Genomic DNA, 13,635 nt, shown 5'->3' on the forward strand with positions numbered 1-13,635 from the left:
GGTGTGACTTTACAGTTATAAAACAAACCAGCTAGCAAGGCAACATGCAAAAAGTCAAGAGAGATGGTTAAGGCTAGACCCCAGTGGAGTAAATACTGCATTTATATGCTTTTCCTGCCTGTAAGTAACAGCCCATGAACCCCCAGGCATGAGGGGCACAACAGCCAGGACAGAAATGCTACTGCCAAGTGCACGGAACTCGCAGAGGAAGGCAAAGAATGTGCCTCAGTGTGCCCGGCACAGGCGGTCCCAGCCTTACACTGCTGTTACAACCACTGTTACTTATGCAATGCCAATTCATCCTTCTTTTATCTGAGGCAGCACATCCCCAGTGACTGAAGTCGCACTGCCAAGGCTCAGCGATCAAATTTCCAACAGCATTTTCTATTTTACATCGAGCACAATCAGAGAGTGGACACTTTGTATCTCATTTCATAGAATTCCCAAAACACACAGACCAGGAATCTTGAAAAGACTCCCAGTTTAACACCAAGCACTTTTACTCAAGCGCAGACACACCTGAAAGCTACTGCAGCTGATTTAACCTGTGTTGACATGGATGTACAATGCACTTAGAAGTTGCACCATAAAATAACAGCTGCGTGCACTCAAGTGTAAACATTTAATCCCTTTGCCATTTCTATATCTGATATTCCCCTCTCTTTTAGGCAGTGAGGTTTCTGCAGTATTTTCACAACCACTATCAGAAGTACAGGAACACACAGTAAACATCTGGCACTTCTACTAACCAGAGCACTCTGGGAATTTATCAAGTTGCAAAAGCAAGTTACACTAAAACAAAAGCACATCTGGTAACTCTAGTCCCTGGAGGTTGCTTTTTATCACTAAAAACCCCCAGCAAAACAATTAAAAAATAAATTTAAAGGACTGGAAGAGAAAAAGGAAAAATTATTACAAACATTTTGTTTTGAGTTTAGAAATCTGAAAAACAGAACAGTTAAAAATGGTTTAGATCCTGAACTATTTATGTAAAAGTAAAATTAAATAATAAGTCCACATGACTACAAAGCTTGTTACATGAAGTTGCATTATCTCAGATAGAGATGGCACTCAGTGACTCACACAGTTCCTCTGAAAAATACTCCTTTCTGATCCACAGCCACACATGCTGCCAGTCTGTCTCATCTTGTTCTGGATTCACCTGGAATTGGGGTAACTTTAAAGTGGTGAGAAATTGAACTTGGCATATATAGAGTTGATAGTTTGGTGATTTTAAGCCACAGAGTGTAAAGATACAAGTCTTATTACAGGATATATTAGTAGCTCTAACTACACACTCTAAATGTACCTAAAGAATAAGAAAGAATGCCTGTCAAAGAAATAAATGTGTTGTGAAGTTCACTTTGCTGTAGATTTTAATAGCCTCTCTTAAGGACAAAATGACCTCTCCACTCTCACTTATGGTACTAAAGCTTAGGTTTACTTCATTTCTAGACTGCATTCCCATCCATATGGAAGCAGGCTTACCAAGGAACTAAAGTAAATTATTTTCAATTAATACTTTCCCCTTTTTTTTATTTTTAATGGACATGTCAGCAACCTTGCACCAGAACATTTACAGCATCCTCACGGAAATCTAGAGCCAAAAGTATACAAAAAGTTCCTTTAACTAAAGAATGGGCTCTATTGTTCCCTATGTGAGCTGTTTTATCTCTTCAGCCAGCAAACACACAGCAACTTGCACTGGGTTACACACTGTACAGAAGTTTCATACAAGAGTTGCACACACAGGAGCTTCTGTATTTTGAAACACCTACAGTGACACTTTCATTACATCCATTAGCTAGAAGCAATATAGGAAAGCTTACATGAATTAAAAAATTAAAACAACAAAAGCAAATTAAACATGCACATACACAAAAAAGTGCCCAGTGGCACAAGAAGCTACATGTAAACCCAAGCCACCTACTCGCACATCAGAGCTCCTCTGTTTCTGCCACGATCTTTTTCTATGGCAAGAGCAGAAGGAAGGTGCATTAAGCACAGCTGAGAATCAGGATATCAAAAAACCCCACACTTTTTAATTCCACCTTTTCATTTACCCACTATGCTACTTTGATAAGAAAACAAAAAGGTTAGTTTACAGCTCAATAAATGTTTTTCAAATACACAGTCTCTCCAACTCATTATGGGACAACAGTTCAAACAATGTTCCTACTTAAATGTCACGCAGCTTCTTTTCCCCCAAGAGAGAAGGGGATACTTCCTCACTCGAGCCAAGGGCCAGCTGTAAAGCCCCGTCACAGAAACTGCTCGAGATAACAGCTAAGCTGGCTTCTGTCACCCCCCACCACTCTGTCTCCCCTCAGCCTGGGCAGACACCCCACAACTGAGAGGCTCCTCCCAATCCTACCTGCTCTTTTTCAAGCAGAGAGATCATCTACACTTCAGACATCCTGCCAGATGGGTAACAATGATGACTTCTCATGTAAAACTCTGATCAACAGATGAAGGATAACTTATTTACGTTACTGCATTCCTGCCAAGCTTCCAATAGTTGAATCTCCAGTGGTTTCATGCCAGGAAGAATGGCTGCAGCTGAAGCACTTATCCTTAAAGGGATTAATTTCAGTTTACTATACTTCTTTTTCCTCTTCTAAACTTAAGCTGCTTTCTGTAAGAAGTAAGCTATTTGCTTAGTCCATCTAGTCCCATAATTGGTTCAGGGTGTGTACTTCAATTCAGTACTAAAGCATAAAAAGGAACTGCAGTACAACACATATTTTGGAGGCTGCTTTGAAATTTGCTGATGAGTTCAGATCACCTCCTTTATTTTTATGCTTTATTTTCTCAAAACCCCATTCAAAATGTTGCCTTAAGGATAGAATGTATGTTCCAAAAGACTTGCTGTCCTCACAGATTGCAGCATTCCTGCTCTAACAAGCAAGCTTTCAGCTCTGCAAAAAGGTTCAGTAAGGCTTTGTTGTGTTGCTTTCTGCCATTCACCAGGACCAATAGATCCATACAGCCTCCAATTTAAATATTTACAATTACTAAATTTGTATTATGATTTTTGTAACCTCTGCACTCAGGGCTCTCCAGCAGGGAGTGGGCAGACAACCCTTGCCCCTGAAGGCTCACTATCTAAAAGTGATTATTTGTTAGGCAACGATAAGCATGTTTGTGGCTGTAACATTCAAAGCAAAAAGCCAAAACCCCTCAGGCGCCCAGAAAAAGGCAGAAAAAGTGGGATAATAGTGTGATTAAAGTATAATCAAATTTAGCATTTTAATGCACTGCTATTTTTGAGAAGGCTTAACATTATGTACAGATGAATCCTTTACAGTTAGAGCGTTGCTATATACTTGGACATACTCCTTCCCACTGGTTTGAAGATGCTATCTCAAAAATAAGGCACTAAACATAACAGGTCTTGAAAGAAATGTACCTTTTGAGTGAAACAGACAATGAACCTTTCCTTTCCAGTCTAATCTGTTTTAAAACAGATGATGAAGCTTTCTGAGTATACACTTCACTTGAACTCAATCTCATCTACAGACTGATACCACTCCTGCTCCAGCACTTACGACCTTTCCATGATTACTACAGCCTTCCCCACGCACACACAATAAAGTTTTTGGCAGCCGCCTCCACAGACAAACAGCCATGTACCATGTCACTGTCTGTCTGACTTTTACAGCCAACGTGCTATCTGCTTGGATGGCCAAATCAGGAAGACGTGCAGAGGCAGCTTTTTCATTCTGTAGGCAGCTTCCCCTTACACCAGGTGCTCACCACTTGAACTTGTTTTAGCAAGTTTCACATCACTTAAGGGCAGCACAATAGCTGCTCCCTAGCTGCTACAGAAATAGATGCAGAGTTACCCTCTAACAGGAAGAAAACAAAAGTCAGGTTCCATTGTTACCATCGTTTCAATACACAGCCAAATCAGGTAATTTCACATCCTTCAGCAGCCCCAGGCAGGTGCCCAGGAGATTCTCTGTACAAGCATGGGTAACCAGCAAGGCAAGGTCAGGACACAGCACTAACATCATACTGACCTGGCAGAAGGGTTCTTACCTTCTAAATCACCTTCCAGCCCTTCCACCAGCATGCCAAGATTTTAAAAAACGGGGGAAACAGTAAAACTGAGCTTGTGCAAGTGCATCACCACTGATTTCAGCATCCTGGCTCTCATTGTGCCTTCTATCAAGCATAAGGGAAGGCCTTCAGAACGAGGTGCAATGCAGCCTCCCTTGTTGCCCTGGTGTCCTGCACAGAACAAGGTAGAGACTTCGGACTTGTCCTGAGTCAGGTTCTTCTATAACATCACTTCCAGAAGTATTTCTATAGGCACCTGTGATGGACAGGGCATCACCTACTCAGATAGACAAAGCAGGAACAACGGAGCAAATGTTGCTCTTATCTTCCAACACCACCAGAAACACCGGTTTCAGTGGAGTGGTGGCAGGGAGAGACAACTACAGTGCTCTTCCACAGGCACGCAGAGAACCTCCAGGAACTCCCCAGGGATCTGGTGGCATGGAGCTGTGGGCCTGCAAACACCCTCTCTTAGAACAGGGTAGCTTGGAGGCATCCTGCAACTATCAGGGACAGCAGGGGTTACTTGAGCTTTTGGGTTGCATTTCAAGTTCTTGACTCAAGATAAAACAAAGCACAAAACAACCACAAGTTTCTCACACAGTGACCTGTATTGCATCATAGCTGAATGCAAGTTATCTTTGATCCAGCAGATCTATTCATACATTTGACTGGCATGATTTTAACAAGGATGTACTCAAGAATGTTAGGACAACTAGCCAGCCACTTTATTTATATGTCCCTGTTATCTCATCTGCACACTTGGACTACTGCCTGTGTGTGTGGGTGTACAGCAATAATATACATATGACTACATACCCATAAGTCATCAGTCAAGAGTTTAGGATTTGTCATGGCCAGACAAAAACATAAACAAAACCATCCATTTAAGATAAAGTTTTGTAACAGCCTGTCTTTGACTAAGAATTTTGCCTGCCAAATTATGCCTCAGGTTCATTTTTTCTAAAAAAGAAAAATTTTATCAACACCCAGAACTGTATGATAGTTTTTGTTCCCTTTTAGACTAAACAGTAATTCTAATCTCAGTCTCAAGTTCCTCAGAGGTTAAAACAAAACCCCTTTCTCTTAGATATAAAACTACAAAGCAACTTTGAATTAACAAAGTTTACGTAAATTATTCCTTTAATCCTTCACTGGTTTCAGTTTCCCAAGAAGAGACTTGCTTAAGGAAGCCAAAGTGAAGGACTGCTTTGTATCCCCATCACAAAGTCTGGGACATTCACACACAGCATCAACTGACAGCAGGAAAGATGCAAAACTGCGACCTTAAGAAAGCAGGTGATGTGCTACTGCTGCAAGCTCTCAGTTCTTGCATAAGTGTGTTCACGGATCAGAAACCTTTGCAGAAATACCTAATTTGGATCTTTGCTCACCACACATGAGCAGGCATGAGATGCCTGTTATTTGGGATTTGAAGGCAAGGAAGAGAAGAGCCATTACAACAGCTGGCTGGCAGTGACAGACAGTATTCTTTAGGCTTGATGGAAAGTTGCAGCCTTGCCCCAAAACATGCCTAGTGCCCTATTGTGCTACTTGTCCTGTTCCAAGAAGAAGAGCTACTGTTGGGTTAAAACATTCGGTATGTGACAGACCATTATGGCAATCCTGCTCCTGACTCAGTAGGGGAATCCTGTCTCTGTCTCATCGTGCCATGCAGCAAATGCCTCTACCTTTCACAATACTTGAATTCTATGCCCTATGCTCATCGTGTCTCAACTCCTGGGTCTTGCCAGAGTTTCTTCATATTGAAACAAACCACCAAACAAACAAGTTATTTTTGGACAAAGAGCTAGACTCTGCTAGCACCTGATTTTTGTATTGCATAAAAGGTTCCATTTCCTACTCTTTATCAAAGCCTTACTGCATTATACATTGTGTAATCCTGTCTCAAAAGGATTATGGCCCAAAAATTCAGTTGAATTGCATCAGATTTCATACTGTATAACACATGAGAGTTTGAGGAAGGCAAAGTTTTGAGATTGACCAGTTACAAAAAGGAAAAATTTTTAAGTCTCTGCTGTGGGCTAGAAATTGGAATAAATTTTTTATCTTCTACACTAGCAAAACTTTGACCACAGGAGAAATCACAAAGCAAAGTCATACTGAAAAAAGTTTTCAAGCATTATCAGTATATTGAAATTATTCCTTAATATGTGGCTCTATTCTGAAAACTGATTTAACAAATATATATTTGAAAGATATAAAAGGTAGCAGGAAATTTTGATATTTCCATGTGGGTGTAAAATTCACAAATAAAATTAGTTCTCTCCAGTTATTGAAACTTTTCCTCAGGGAGTGTAGCTGAGTTTTCAACATACAGCTAATCTGGGTACAGCACTTCTCCTCAGTGCTTTGCGTAGACTTACCTGCTGAAACTGGTCACATTCACTGAAACTTGCTTTGTCAAATTAAGAGAGGTAAATTGCAATAAAGCTTAACTTCCATCCCTAAAGAAAGAAACAACTGGCTGTATATGTACAGGAAACAAATGCAATGAGTAATCATGGTGGCTTTAAAACAGAAACAAAATCCCCAACAAAAATGAAAACACTCATGGAGGTAAAGGCCAACAGGATTAGACTACAAGATCTCAAGTTATATAAATAAGAGAAGTAATGCTATTGTGACTCATTTAATAGGGAATCTTTACCGCCTTCAGTTAACAAAAAATTAATGTGATGATGGCACGCTTGAAATTATCGAGTTACATAAAATGATTTCTTGCCTCTGAGTTGCTGTTCGTGAATAGCTGCAAATTGAACAGGAATAAAGACCCTTCGACTCCCTTGCTGTAAGACAGACTCAAAATTAAAGTTTTTTAGCAATGAGCAAAAGTGTAGTCAGATTAACATAGAGCATTCAAATTTTCCCAGTGAAACTTGCACTTAAGCTTTTTCTTTAGGAGGTCTACAACTCTATCGTCCAAGTCAAGGGTCATCACGAAACAATCAACCAGGTTATGTCACCACAGACAGCTACTACAGCCTTCTCCAGTCCTCCTCTGTGACATCTGTCACTGTCAAAGCCACAACAGGCTACAGGTCTGATCCTGACAAATTATTTCTGCTTAGTAATTTTAAGTCACTGAAAACCCACAGGATACAGAATTATAAATTACCACAACCATGTCAAGACATAATATGGCCAAAACATAGCAGCAAAGTGCAGCTATTTCTCTAGAGATGAAAGCCAAGGGATTTCTACTGTTTTGTTTCCTCTAAAGCATGAAACCTAAATGCCAGCAGCATGCTCCTTGTTAGAAGCCCAAAGACCACTTAAAAGTTTCCATTCTCAAGATGTCTTGGGCTACATAACTTATTTCATTATTTCCCCCCCTCAGAGTACAAAAGCTGCTTCAGTTTCCTCTATGATGCCCTCTGACTCTTGAAACTCCTGTGGGCAGATAAGAACACCACGAGTTATGAATGCAGTTCGTATTTGGCATTAACAGAACATCTTTAATTTATGATTTACAATTACAATACAAAATGCACATATATACAAATATGTCTTACAGATCAGACCATCTTTCCACAGTTAGCAAATGATGCAATTTATTCAGTCATCACAGTCCAGATCAGACCAGTGACACTGTAAGACATCACACAAGCAATACAATAGCATGTACTGAAGAACTACTGAAAACTCACTTAACAAATAAAATTCATCTCGTAAAAAAATCCCATGGGAGCCTCTTGCTGCCGTATATCATGTGTGTTTCAGACTCAACATTCCAAAATATTTGGCTTTTTCTACAACAAAGAATTAAACTTGTGTTGGAATGACTGCATGCAGGGAAAAATATGGCATTCATATAAAAGCCACAAAATATCACTCTTAACTGTGTTTCTCGATGGATTTCTTAAGAGCCAATTCACAGCATCTATGAACACCATATTTTCCTCTGTTCAGAGTCCAGTATCCCTACTTGATGCTTGCCAGATTAGTGCTATATTAATCTAGAAAGGCAGCCCAGGAAGGTGGGACTGATCTGTTCCTTTAATCCTTGCACAGAGCTTCAAAGCCTGCTCACTGGTCCCCATCTTTGGACCACAAATGGCATGACAACAAAATAACCTTTCCCACCTACAAGGACAGAGATGCTAAAATGTTTGATTTTTTTTTTTTTGCACCTGCTCAAGTTTTAAAACTTATATTGCATCACCATTGTTCTGATGTTCTTGTTCTAAGACTTCTCTCTCTTTGCAATTCTGCAGATTCCTTTCCATCAAGACTTGGCCAGTGCACAGATATGGGTCACAAGACACATCCAGGAGCTGACTAGTTTTCCTTGAGCATGTATTTGTGCTTTGGTGTGGACACAGTAACAAACAAAGAAGAGCTCTCTGCTCTTCTCGTGACATCTTGGGAGCATACTGAGGTAGACACTGCTGCCAAGGCTGAGCAGCTATCCCAGTGCCTGGAGACCAGGAAAGGGAAGCAGCAGAGAAACAACCCTCACAGCCATTATGTACCTACACCTCCCCATCAATATTTTCTGTCCACCTGCATCTACTTGATGCAATTGTCACACACAAACACAGTTGTGGATGTTGCCTGTCATGCCTCCATGTAAACTTGGGAGGGGAAAAAAGGGAAAAGAAAAAAGTAATGAAGATTGCAACATGTGTAACTCTGAATTTTAGAACAGAGAGAACCTTTATCCAAAACAAGCGTCAAGAGGAAGTTGTAAACGAAATTGAAGACTTTTGCTTGATAAAAAACACAAAACCACAGCTAAGAAGCCTTCTTTCCACAATTTAAATCTCCTTGTTCTGTCCTATTTCTCTCTCCACTTCAGATGATATCAATGCTCAAATAAAGACTGTGCATTTCCCCTGAAGATAAATTATTTTAAATACAACAGAGAGATACTATACAAGTATCATCACTGAAAAGCTGAGTGCTCAAAACCGGCGTGTTTGTCTGACCCATATGTATTGTTCTGCCCTGCAATCAGAGGCAAAGTGACACATTTTAGCACGCAGGGTGCGTACTCCCTTTATCACCACCTCCCCTTCGTACACACACCCTTGGTGTTCCTTCAGCCTGAACTATGCTCCTTCTCATATTAAATTTAGAAACAGAACTCTGAATCACCAGTTCCTGTTGTTGAAAGTAGCTAGAAACAGATGAAGCAAAAGACGTTTCCTAGTAAACAGTTACAGAACAACCTACCCATCACATTAGACCTCATTGTTACAAAGTGTTTTATAAGCCTAGAACAAGAGACTGTATAGATTGATATGAAATTATATGATTTCCTTTCCTGGGTATCTAATCCTTCCCAGAATCCTATTAATTCTTACCCATTACGGTATCATGCAGCAGCGAGCTCCAGAGATTTATTGTCCACTATAGAAAAGAAAAAAACACCCAAAACCCCCTCAAAAATATTCCTTATAAACTCAATCCCTGTTAGCCTCCTGCTGCACTTATTCCATTCCATCCTACTTTTCCTCAACACTTTTTCAGATGCACCTTCAAAAGAACAGAAAGATCTGAGCTGCTACTTTGCAAGAGAAGAGCAGCACAAAGATTCCAGAACTGGTTATATTCAAGAAAGATCCGTTTCAGAGAGCGGAGAGCAGAGTTCAGACAGCATTACACACAAGCTAATCTACCCTGCAGAGAGGAATTACTTCCTAGCATCAACAGAGTGGAAATGCACCCATGTTTCCCAGTCTGAGTCCATGAGGAACAATATGCACGGTTAGGAATGTGCATCATTACAAGCTGTGAACTCCAGTTTCTTCCATTGCTCTTGAAATGTGTAACAGAGGAGCCAAGAGGAACTACCCAAGTATATGCCACCCATGTATGTACGTACGTACACACACACACTATACACTTTCTGTCAGAGAGGCCAAGCTGATGCTCAACTATGCAGCACATGTGAAGAACATTTTGCTTTGTGGGTTTGTATAGTCCCATCTATGACATACTGAAGCCAGTGGGACACCATAGACTATTACACTCAATAATTCCTGTACACAGCACACAGGACTACCTGTAACAGTAAGGTAAACCTTTGTTTGCCAGACGTAAGACTTTCAGAAAAGCTTTCAGCCCTGGGAACACTGGGTGGGATCTCCCACTTTCTTTTGTCATTTATTTGTTCCAGTACTTAGGCTCTCTCACCATTATTAATGCATGTCTTATTTCCAGTTGCCTGATTGCAGCTCCCAGCCATCAGTTCTGTCACACCTGTTTCTGTGAGCGTTTTGGCCTCCAGCATGCTCTCTCTCAGAAGGTGCTTACCACCAATTATCAAGTTACTGCATTTATCTATCAAGAAACAACAAATCCAGCAACAGAAGCTCTTCAAGCTCTCCTTATGGTCCAGAACTCCAATTAGCTTTCAAGTATCTCCTCTGACTCACCTGAACTCACTCCCGTTTTCAACAGGCTGCTCATGACCCCAGAACCACACACAATTCACCTTTGTTTGCCCACTGCCCCCTTGCACCTGAAGTTATACCCCTTTGCTGCCCTGCCAGTGGGCAGCCACATCCAGTTGTTTACTCACTGTACCCTGAAATAGTCTTCTCATAGTCTCTCCTAGCCTGTCACTCCACTGAAGTACAACATCTACAGGTCCTATGATATTGCAGATTATATTAAAATGCACTTTTGATTGATACAGCTCACCAGACTGCCCAAAATACTCCATACAAGCTGCTTTGTACTCATTTACCACACTGCCTAACATGACATGGCCAGGTACTTGATGAAAAGGTTCAATGGATTCTGGCCTCACCTCAATCCTTTAAACAAGATTTCTAGAAGCATTCCCATTTGATAATGATTCACTGCAAATGACTAACTTTTAACCATCAGTTAGTCAGTTCTTAACTCATTTACTTTTCCAACATCACATAGCAGTAACATGTCAGGCAGGGCAGGAGTCCCAAAGGGGCATGGCAGTCCTAACTTTCTGCATCTGCTGTGGCTGAGAAAGGGAACTACAGACAGGCCTTGGAAGGAGCCGGGAAGTAGCAGAAGACTTCAGATTGTCTCCCTGTCCTTGCATCAGATGACTTTTGAAGATATAGCTTTACTACATCTCCTGCAGTCCTGGTTGCTTTAACTTTTGCAATATTTTGATGACTATTAGAGTCAAGTCAGCTGGAATATGATTAAGTCACTCATCCACCCATCTCTTGTCTACTCTGGCACAGTTAATTTTAAGACCCTCAATACCAACAGTTATTAAAAACTGTTTCCAGGCCTACAGATTTTTCAGCAAGATCTTTAAAACAATCAAGTCACAGCACTGCTGATTTACATATATACATCCCTAAAAGGAATCCTTATTCATTAAGACATCTTTAATTCTCTGTTGCAATGACATTGATGGCATCACATTCTACACCATCCCAAATACCTAACAGTACTAACAAGCACTTCTACTTTTATTGCACAACCTTTTATTATCGCTGTCTAGTAATTGGAATTATTTCTAACATATTTCAGCTATATAACACATGCAGTTAATTCCCTAACTTACTTCCTAACTTCTAACTTGCATTAATTCTCATGTATCCATTGTCCTCTTTTTTTCTTTGAGGGCTGTTAGTGTAGAAGTCTTTTCTTTAAACCAGAATTTCAGATTTTGGACTATTTGGTATCTTCTTATAGAGATCTCTGTTTTCCATTCACTTTTTTTTTTCCTGCAGTAACATCAGGCTCTCGGTGATGACAAATATGATCTTTTGAAGCACTAAGTATAATTTCTCTGGGGCTGTTATCTGTTTGTCTTTCCTTTACATAACTGGGTCACACTTGACGGTCCCATGGCAACCATCAACTTCCAGCTGTGTGGTACCAAAGTCCAAAGTAGCTGTCTCAGCTGAAGAGCTGAAACAAGAACTGACCTGCAATGGGCCGAATTTCCAAGACACTGATCATCTTCCCGTGATGCCAACAGGATGTTCAGCACTTGGGAGTGCACAAAGGAAAAGAGACCTATATGTTTGCTGATCAGCTATTTCAGACATCTCAAAAAAAACCAATTAAAAAAAGATCTGTATTAATTTCTCCTATTGCTTGACTGTAAAGGTATTTACCAAGTAACCACCTTGGTAAGTGAACCTGACTGGACAACATACACTTTCAGGCTCCTCCTGGTCAGCCTGACCCTCACTCAGGTTAACTGCTTCTGCAAACTTCAGCCATCTGCTGCTTGTTTGATGAGCAAGGCAAAATGAACTGACCCCAGTCCTATCCCAGTGGGACACTGCCACAGAAACTGCACTGCTCCTTGGCAAAGAAGGGCAGTGCAAAGCACATGCACTCCAAGTGTAGATACAGCATCCTTCATCTGCCCAAGGTGAAAGCATCTATGCTCTACCTAGATTTGCACATGCAAAGTCAATTAAACTAATACAGAATGAGTCCTTACCCTCTAGGACCAAATCTTTCACAGGGCAGTAAATAAAAGCATGAAGACCACAGCATTTGGCTTTGTAATTATCTCAACAGCAAGAAAAACGTTCAGAATTTTCCATTTTCACAACTTTATTTAAATAATACGCTAACTATTCGTACACAGTGATCTGTTATGTGTTCTAGAAGCATGGCACCAGCAGAGTCTCTGAAGATGGAATTCTGAAGCTCAACACACACGATAGACTTTTCCACATAACCCCACATGGCTGCTGAAGCACATACTTGCATGCAGAAGTAGAAATTCCTTACGATGTTTCACAAGTCTAAATTCAGTAGCTGAAAAGAAATAAGCTGGGTTCTTGCTGTACATCAGCCACTGCAATTTATTTTGCACAACTAAAAAGGACTTAGGAAAAATACCTACAGTAGTTCAGTCATTCCTCTCTATATTAGAACAGGAAGAAAAGTGAAGCAAAATGGAGAGGTCTGCCCATACCGTATCAAACAAATTACCCCTAAATTAGGCAACAAATATTCAAACCCATTGGTCTGCACAGACAGTTCAGTCTGAAGTGCACACACTGCTGGATTCCTCTGTCCCGTCCTCTAAGGCCTAAGGCAAACATAACTTGTAGGTTGCCAGAAGCATCAGGTAACAGTCTCTTTCTACTACTCAGATTTTACTAAAGTTCCCTGCTTTATACACATATCTCAAAAAGTTTTTATGGGATGGGAAGAATTTCAGTTTGGGGTGGAAGTCCTCGATTTGCTGGGAGGGCTTGTACTCCTCTAACTTCCTTTATCCTCCTCCCATCAGCTTAGAAAATCTCAGAGGCAATCAGCAGCTTTACCTAAATAAGAAGCACATTCCATTCACTACAAAAGATTAAATCTGCGAACTAGAAGTTTCTACTGAAATTTTCAGTCATCACACAGTTATTAACAGCTTTCAATGCCATTAACAGATTTCAAAGGTCTACTGCAAAGACTGAAGTCAGTTCATCCTCTGTAATTTCTGCTTAAGGTCAGCTTAGTCTAAAGGAGTTACTTAAATTCAGAAGAAAATACAGAGTGACTTTAAAATACAAGTGCTATTCCTGACTAGTAATAGATCTGCATCCACATAAACCCTCTCAAATCCTTAAGAAGAGCCTTCCTACA

The 13,635-nt window shown here is 40.5% G+C and overlaps 1 protein-coding gene across 8 annotated transcripts in view; it reads right to left on the reverse strand.

The window, feature by feature from the left end:
• Nucleotides 1-13,635, reverse strand: part of LRRC8D (leucine rich repeat containing 8 VRAC subunit D) — a 53,717-nt gene that overhangs the window by 13,274 nt on the left and 26,808 nt on the right. The window lies entirely within an intron of this gene.

Source organism: Pithys albifrons, chromosome 10, assembly GCF_047495875.1.
Source record: "Pithys albifrons albifrons isolate INPA30051 chromosome 10, PitAlb_v1, whole genome shotgun sequence".
Lineage (NCBI taxonomy): Eukaryota > Metazoa > Chordata > Aves > Passeriformes > Thamnophilidae > Pithys > Pithys albifrons.